The sequence below is a fragment of the Colletes latitarsis genome, chromosome 10 (assembly GCF_051014445.1).
Source record: "Colletes latitarsis isolate SP2378_abdomen chromosome 10, iyColLati1, whole genome shotgun sequence".
Lineage (NCBI taxonomy): Eukaryota > Metazoa > Arthropoda > Insecta > Hymenoptera > Colletidae > Colletes > Colletes latitarsis.
The window spans coordinates 20,149,790-20,156,914 of NC_135143.1; positions in this window are offsets into that span (position 1 = coordinate 20,149,790).

A 7,125-nucleotide genomic window follows, 5' to 3' on the forward strand; every position below is an offset into this window, starting at 1 on the left:
CGAAGAAGAATTCACCGGGTTCGCTCCCCGAAGAGTGACTACGAAGAAGACCCCCGGGGGTGATACTCGGCTTAATCGCCAGCTCGCGGTCCTTTATTGCCGACGGTTACTTTGGTTAAGCACCAGGGTCATTGAGAAAATTGTGGGTCTGTTTGCACTGTCAGCCAGTGGACTGGTTTCATTCGGTTAAGTCGACGGACAGCCTATACTTGAACCGAGCACCGGACAAAATCGCTCTATCAGCTCCGGCCGAGACACACGGAATGTGGATTCAACGACGTTCCAGAAGGAATCTCCAACTACCTTGGAATTACCTTCGACTTGATTTTATTTCAATTAAATGATCTCGCGTATCCGTTAAACCGTCGACTTATTCTTTGCCAGATTCACTTCCGCTTAACAATTTTTAAAATCGATAGAAGCTTCGTTGCGAAATGGTCCCACAGAAGGGTGTTTTTCAACACGGTAATAATGTATAAATAATGCATGGAGCGACTAATTACTCGAAACAAATATTCTGTTCCTCATTGTTAGTGATAAAGAGGCTATAATTTATTAGCGTTACTTACAATTTCAAAAAGTATTAATAAGAATTTCGTACCGTTAGCTTTTGGTATTATTCATAAATATTTATTGCTCGAGGTGCACTCCCGCATCCGGGTATCCATTATTTCGCATTATTTTACAAATAAAAATAAGTTAGAATTATTTGACTTCCAGCGAGTTAATTGAACATCATCTAATTACGCGAGAAATTAATTAAACATCTGATTCGAATAGCTGTATTTTCAACTTCGTCGAGGGAGAATTAATTTAGAGAAATGGAAGTTTATTTTACACGATTTTTAATTCACGATATATAATTATCTTTGCATCGAAAGTGGCCCAACAAAATATTTCAGATAACAGATATTCGTTACCCGTAAAAATTGTACAGAAAAAAAGTTAATCGAGTCTTTGTCCTCTCTAAAGAATAAAATCTGATTGTACGTTTAATCCACATTGCGTGCAAAATTATTTACAAAAAATGTTAACGCGATGCATAGGTTGAGGACGCGTTTGAAGAAGTTTGGAGGCGACTGTTTTACACAGACGGAGCATTCCAGTGGGTACGATCCTGCGTATTAGAAATATACCCCGGTCGATCGAACGTCGCGTCTCGATTTTCCTTGGACAGACAGGAAACCCGTTCACCGTGACCGAACGGGGATCGAAGGCAAGAGTGACAGAGGGACAGTCTCTCGTTTCACGGGGATAAAAAGCGCCGTCGTAGGTTGGTACGCGTGCGTCGTGGTGGACCCTCACCTCGGACAACAGGTTATATAAGGTCGGGGTCCAAAGTAACCATTATCGAGCACGATATCTTCGTACCTGGTCGTTAGAGAGAGCAGCCCCCGACCACGAAGAGGAACACGAAGAGCGCACTTGAAGAAGACTCGTTACGTTACAGAGTGGAAAGAGCCGGCCGTAAAGTGGCCTTTGTCATTGGAGACTTCCTTGAACCTGGTTACGGATCTCTATGGTATCGAATGCGTTTTAACGACGAAAAAGGGGCCCCTAGCGTTTCGACGAGCGCCCGTCAGTTTCGGTCCGATAATTATTGCAACGACCGGTGTGCTCGGCTATCGAGCGATCGCTCTGGAACGAGAGCTTTTTATCGCCGCTGAGAGGCTTACGAGTTTCGTCTTAAAGGGCCCGTCGTCGGTGAAAGCGAACGTCCGCGGGACTAACCGCAACGGATCGTTAAAAAAACAGGCGAATCGCACGAGCAACAGACTGCTAACGACGTTTGACTCGTGTAGCAAATACTTATCCAAGTACAGCAAGGTACCAGCGGTTGACCATGTGCCAGTAGCTGTGACACTTACAGAAAAGGACGATGGAAACAAAAACCTCGATGGTCATACTCGTAACAGAGTCTGGCAAGAACTTTCGAAAATTTAGTAGCAATTTTTTTACTGTGCGAGTGATCCACGTTTGTCTACTCTTGAAGATAATATTGGGTGCACGACGACTATTTGCCTTGAGAGTTTCGGTGTCTAGTGGACAATTTTGGTACACCAAAATCTTAGAATGTCCTTACAAGAAGGAACCACCGATTTGGGAAGATCTTGATGTTGTTTCTAGTCATTTCATGCAATAATTGGTAACATCAGTCAGATACCTGATCCCTGTATGACAGTCGTACATCAGAGGGCCTGCAAGATTCCTCGATCTATCCAGTACGTGACTTTGATATCGGAATATTATAGTATGCCAAGATCGTCCACAAAGTATTGAAACTCATAAGACAAATATTCAATTACTCAACAATATACCCGTGAATATGTTGCGCAGCTGTGTGTACACGAATGGGGATCACTTTTGCAATATCATCATCGAAACATAAATGGCAAATTCGGTTGAGATCTTACACAAGAATGTTTGTTAATAAATATTCATAAGTTAATAAACATCTATTTATAATATCATTGGACTACGGATTCTACAATTTTACTTGATTTTTAACTATGTCTATTTCTTCTTCATCTTCAACTACATCGAATGTGTATTGAAAAATCGAGTGAGACATAATGGTAATTACTCTATGATAACCTGCAAGTATGATTGGGTGTTGGTCAACACTTTCGTTATCTCTGTGACAATTTGACAGACAGGTACACGAAAAATCTCTGTTCTCTCTTTCTCTATGCTGACACTATACAATATTGAAGGATCCATCAAGAAATGGCAAGATTCGTAACGATAACCCTGTGACAACCTGACGAACAGGTAGATGGAAAAATCCCATTTTCTCCCCGTGTCCAGTTTATATATTTTGATGAGCAGTGAAAAAGATACAATCAACGAAGAACAGTATTTAAAATTCCCCAACCCTGACTGGTATTAGATTTCGAAACCTGGGAATTGGTGTTGCTTCGCTGAATCATCTACCGTGGCACCCTGTGGAGGGAGTACAAATCACGGTGGGGAATTTGTCATGGCGTCGAATTTATTTCGACGAGGCGACAGACCGCGTAAATCGTACAAACGGGTGGGTACGCGCCGCGTGTTTCTTGCCGATGAAGACTCGCGATCCGTGGACAGGATGATCGACCGATAATGGCGACGAGAGAGGAGGAGAAATATTAAGGCTGGTTCTTGTATACATCGAAGGGGCGTTACTCCGTGCTTCACCTGTCTTCCGTGGTCGCTAATTGTGAATGGTGAACGAATGTTTCATTGTTCCTTTCGCTACGATCGCGCCGGGACTAGTAGATGTCGAAGCTAGCTCTCTGACTAGTCGCAATTTCCTTTACAGGGTGCATCAAAACACGTGGACTTCGAGGGTGCATCCGGTGCACAAGAAGAATGGAAAACGTTCGTGTAAACGTTTTTCCTATTTATCTATTTGGCTCGAAAAGATAAACAGAAGAGGAAGGAAGAGATGTGTGTATATGTGATTATTTGACAATGGTTTCAAATTATAAGGGTTTTTGTGCCCCAATAACTGATACCTCCAAGTGCCTCCCTTGTAATTGTATCGACTGATTCCAAACACCCTTCTAATACTCCAAAATAAAAATAGTACGTGTTTAACTTTTAAATGTTCTTAAAATTCGTCTTATCCTTAATTTTCCTTCCTTTTTATGTACCAGTATGTTCTATAACTTTCTCTGTTTTAGACTCCATTTAATTAATTTTGTACCCGTACAGATTTTTTTATTTGTATTTGGTAGTGCTCCGAGGAGGTCCGAGAAACGAACCGGTCATGTAATTAAACGCGTTCGGAGCGACAGAGTTGTATAATTCCGTTCATCGAGCCGCGATTTATGTATATATTTTGATAAATTATGCTTCCCAGAAACGTTATCGGTCGTTACACGATTCAATCTCTCGATCCACGCCTGACGAGCGGTCATCAAGCATGAAAAGAAGTGCCGACAAATATAACCGACGATGCGCGAGGTTTCGAATTAATTCAGCAAACAATCAGCACACTCGTGTGGGCCGTAAAAGGAATGACAGAAATCTAACTGCAAGAAGAACGAGAAGGAAGGACGTGACGAAGAAGAGGGAACTCGGCTGATCATAGTCTATGATTATGTTCTTGACTTTCGCGGTCAAGCTCCTTCATCCATGCTTCCACGGTTCCCTCTATGGTGTTCCGTCCGTTGCGGCTTCGTGCCGCTATTTATAGAGGCTTATTACTTTATTGCAACCCGACTCTCAATGCAATTCCGCCCACACGGTAGTCCAGTGCTCCGCGAAATGTTTTTCGGGGTCGAATTCGCGAAGCTGTCCCTCTCGGACCTCGTATTTGATCTGGATTTCACAATTAGGGGAACCTCTTACACTTGAAAGATACATAAGAAATTTGTACGTTTCTGTAAGTGGTTTTTAATTTGGTAAAGAGAAGTGATACAAAAATTACAACAGCTTCGATAAAGTTGGACTTCAATTTCTCCACCGCACTATTTTGATATTTCAATATGACATATTAGTAGTAGCATCACGATTATTATGAGAGAAACTCATTCAAACGTGGAGTTAAACCACGTATGTGGTTACCTCGATCATTGCAAGAATTACGAGCCCCGTTTTTCTGCAATAATCGAGGTACTACAGTAGCTTAAAAAATTCTGGGAAGTTAATTTATCTACGTGTATAATTATTGTATCCCGTCCCTTGATTTTCAACGTAACAGCTGTGTATGTTTATTAACATGTATCGTTTAGAAAAAGATAATTTTACAAATCTTCAAAATCGAACACTGTTTTAATAGTGCAACGAAAAACTATGCGCATAACGCGTGTCTAAAACAAAATTCTGATTAATTTAAAAAAACCTTTTAATTTAAAAAAAATTATAGCAAGGGCTCCACGCGGAGCTCCACTTGATATTCTTCGCGCTAAATTCTTGTTTTCTTCCTTCTCCACCTTCCATTCTCATCTCTTCGGAACAGCAGGCGGCGCATTGTCGTTTCGGTTCTTTCGCGATTCGGCTTGGTATGTGACTCGCGATTACAAACCCAACAATTTGTCGTCGTTGATTAAAAGCTAAAACCAGACGAGAGAATTAATAATCGAATTCCGTGATACCGTCACGCTGTAAAAACGCGGGACTCGCGATGGAAGTTCACGGGATACTCTAAAATAACAATACTTGGACTTTTCCACGCTGTAATCTTAACAAACGTCGATGATGCATCAACGGGATAATATCTCAGACGAAACGCCTCGACTTCTCATCCACGTGGCACCGTAACCGGAGAACGTTTCTAACAACGAAATTAATTCGTTCTGAAAGTTGTATATATCCGCGCGTGGGTTAGATCGTAAAGTATAATAGAAAGTTGTAAAAGTATCGAATCGTTCGGAGCCAAAGTCGAGAAGCGAGAATTACGTACGTTCGAACGAAGGTCTCGAGAGATTTATAGGTAATGCACAGCGAAAATGGATGTTCGGCTCGACGTTTCCGTCAATGAAACGGTCGTTGTCGTTCTAGTCGACAGGAGAATTTCGCGGTACGTTGATCGAGAGAACGTCAATCGATTAACAGCATTCAGGGACGTATTCGGAGTTCGAGCAGGCCACCCTGCAGCCGAGTTTCGCCACACACCTTGCCGGCATCTCGCCGTAGGCAAGAAGGCGGTCGGCGTCTCGGCTCATTAAAGCTAATAATGTGGATTTACTAATCTCTCTACTCCGCCAGCCGGATATATGCCTTCCACCTCCCTCCTTTCGTCCTGCTTCTTCCTCCGACGAGCTCGATAACACGACAATTCCGCCGTGCCCTACGAACTGTGAAGTTTTCGGTAGCACCGAAGAAATTTTACATTGGAAGGTTGCAGGTCAATTCACGAAAACAAATAATCTTGTCTGTCTTCTTTATTGATGGCAAAATTAATTGTGTCGACTACTATATGTGTTCTGTAACGGATATGAAAGGGAAGCTACAAGGGTTGGACTTCCCCCTTCATTCGATATTGAACAACCATCCAAATTTAAATTAAATAAATTGAAAATGAAATGAAATGGAATGAAAATCTCAAGAGGGTAGGGATTAATACAAAATTCGAGATTTCAGGGGTATGTCTATTCACCAAAAATGATTGCAATTGAAATTTTTTTTTTGTCCTTAACATTTACCGAAGAATAATCGGAGTAAATATGTCGGTTATTTGGACATTCCGGATAATCATAACTTTACTGTACGTAAATTAATACTTATACTTCCATTTTTAGTAGAGCCCTCCAACCCTTTTGAGATTTTCTGGGTCCCCTATTAGACATATTCGAATAAGTTGATTTCTTTCAGGAAACGACACGACTCGAAAGAGACTGTTACAATTTATAAACGATACAAACACCTTGGAAGGGTTCCCCATAGGTTCCCCATGGATGGTACGGCCTAATAGCGTGCGAAGTTACGCGACACGGGCAGGAGTCGAACGAATTCTTGCGTTATGGGAAATCGATGTTACGATAAACGCGAAACAAGCTTCGAGCGGTTCGAGGGTTCCGCGTTTGTCTCGCAAAAACACGACACGACCCAACAACGTTCGTATCCATTCATTTGCCCGGCCATTTATCATCGTGGGTTTGTCGTAAAACGTGAGAAAATTGTTGTTCTTCGCTCGAGACAAATTAGCTCGGTTTCGCTCCAGTTATCCTCGCAGCGTCGGAAAAAATGTAATAGACCCGGCGCATGAGTGGCGATAATGTTAGGGTTTCGAGTCTGGCGTAATTAACTACCATCGGGCCGCGGTTAACAGAGCTGTAAGGAACTTATTATGGATAATGTGAGTTCGCTGGAAAAACCTAATTGGAACCAGCGTTTACTTTATTAGCGCATGAAAAAATATTAGCGTACATTGAAAAATTCAATTCTCGGCGTTTATTAATAAGTAGAACGGTCTACCTATCGACGGAAATTTCTCACCGATTTAAATCATCAATGTCGATTATTCGTAGACGTTGTTTCGAGGCTACCTTTCATCCATTTCCACTGGCACACAATTAATCTAAATATAATCTTAAGATAATGTCGTTTACCTTTGATAATGTATCTCTCGTGTTTCTTTTTCTCACCGTCCTTCTTTCTTTTCCCACCAAAAGGGACCAATTTCCATAAGTAAAAACG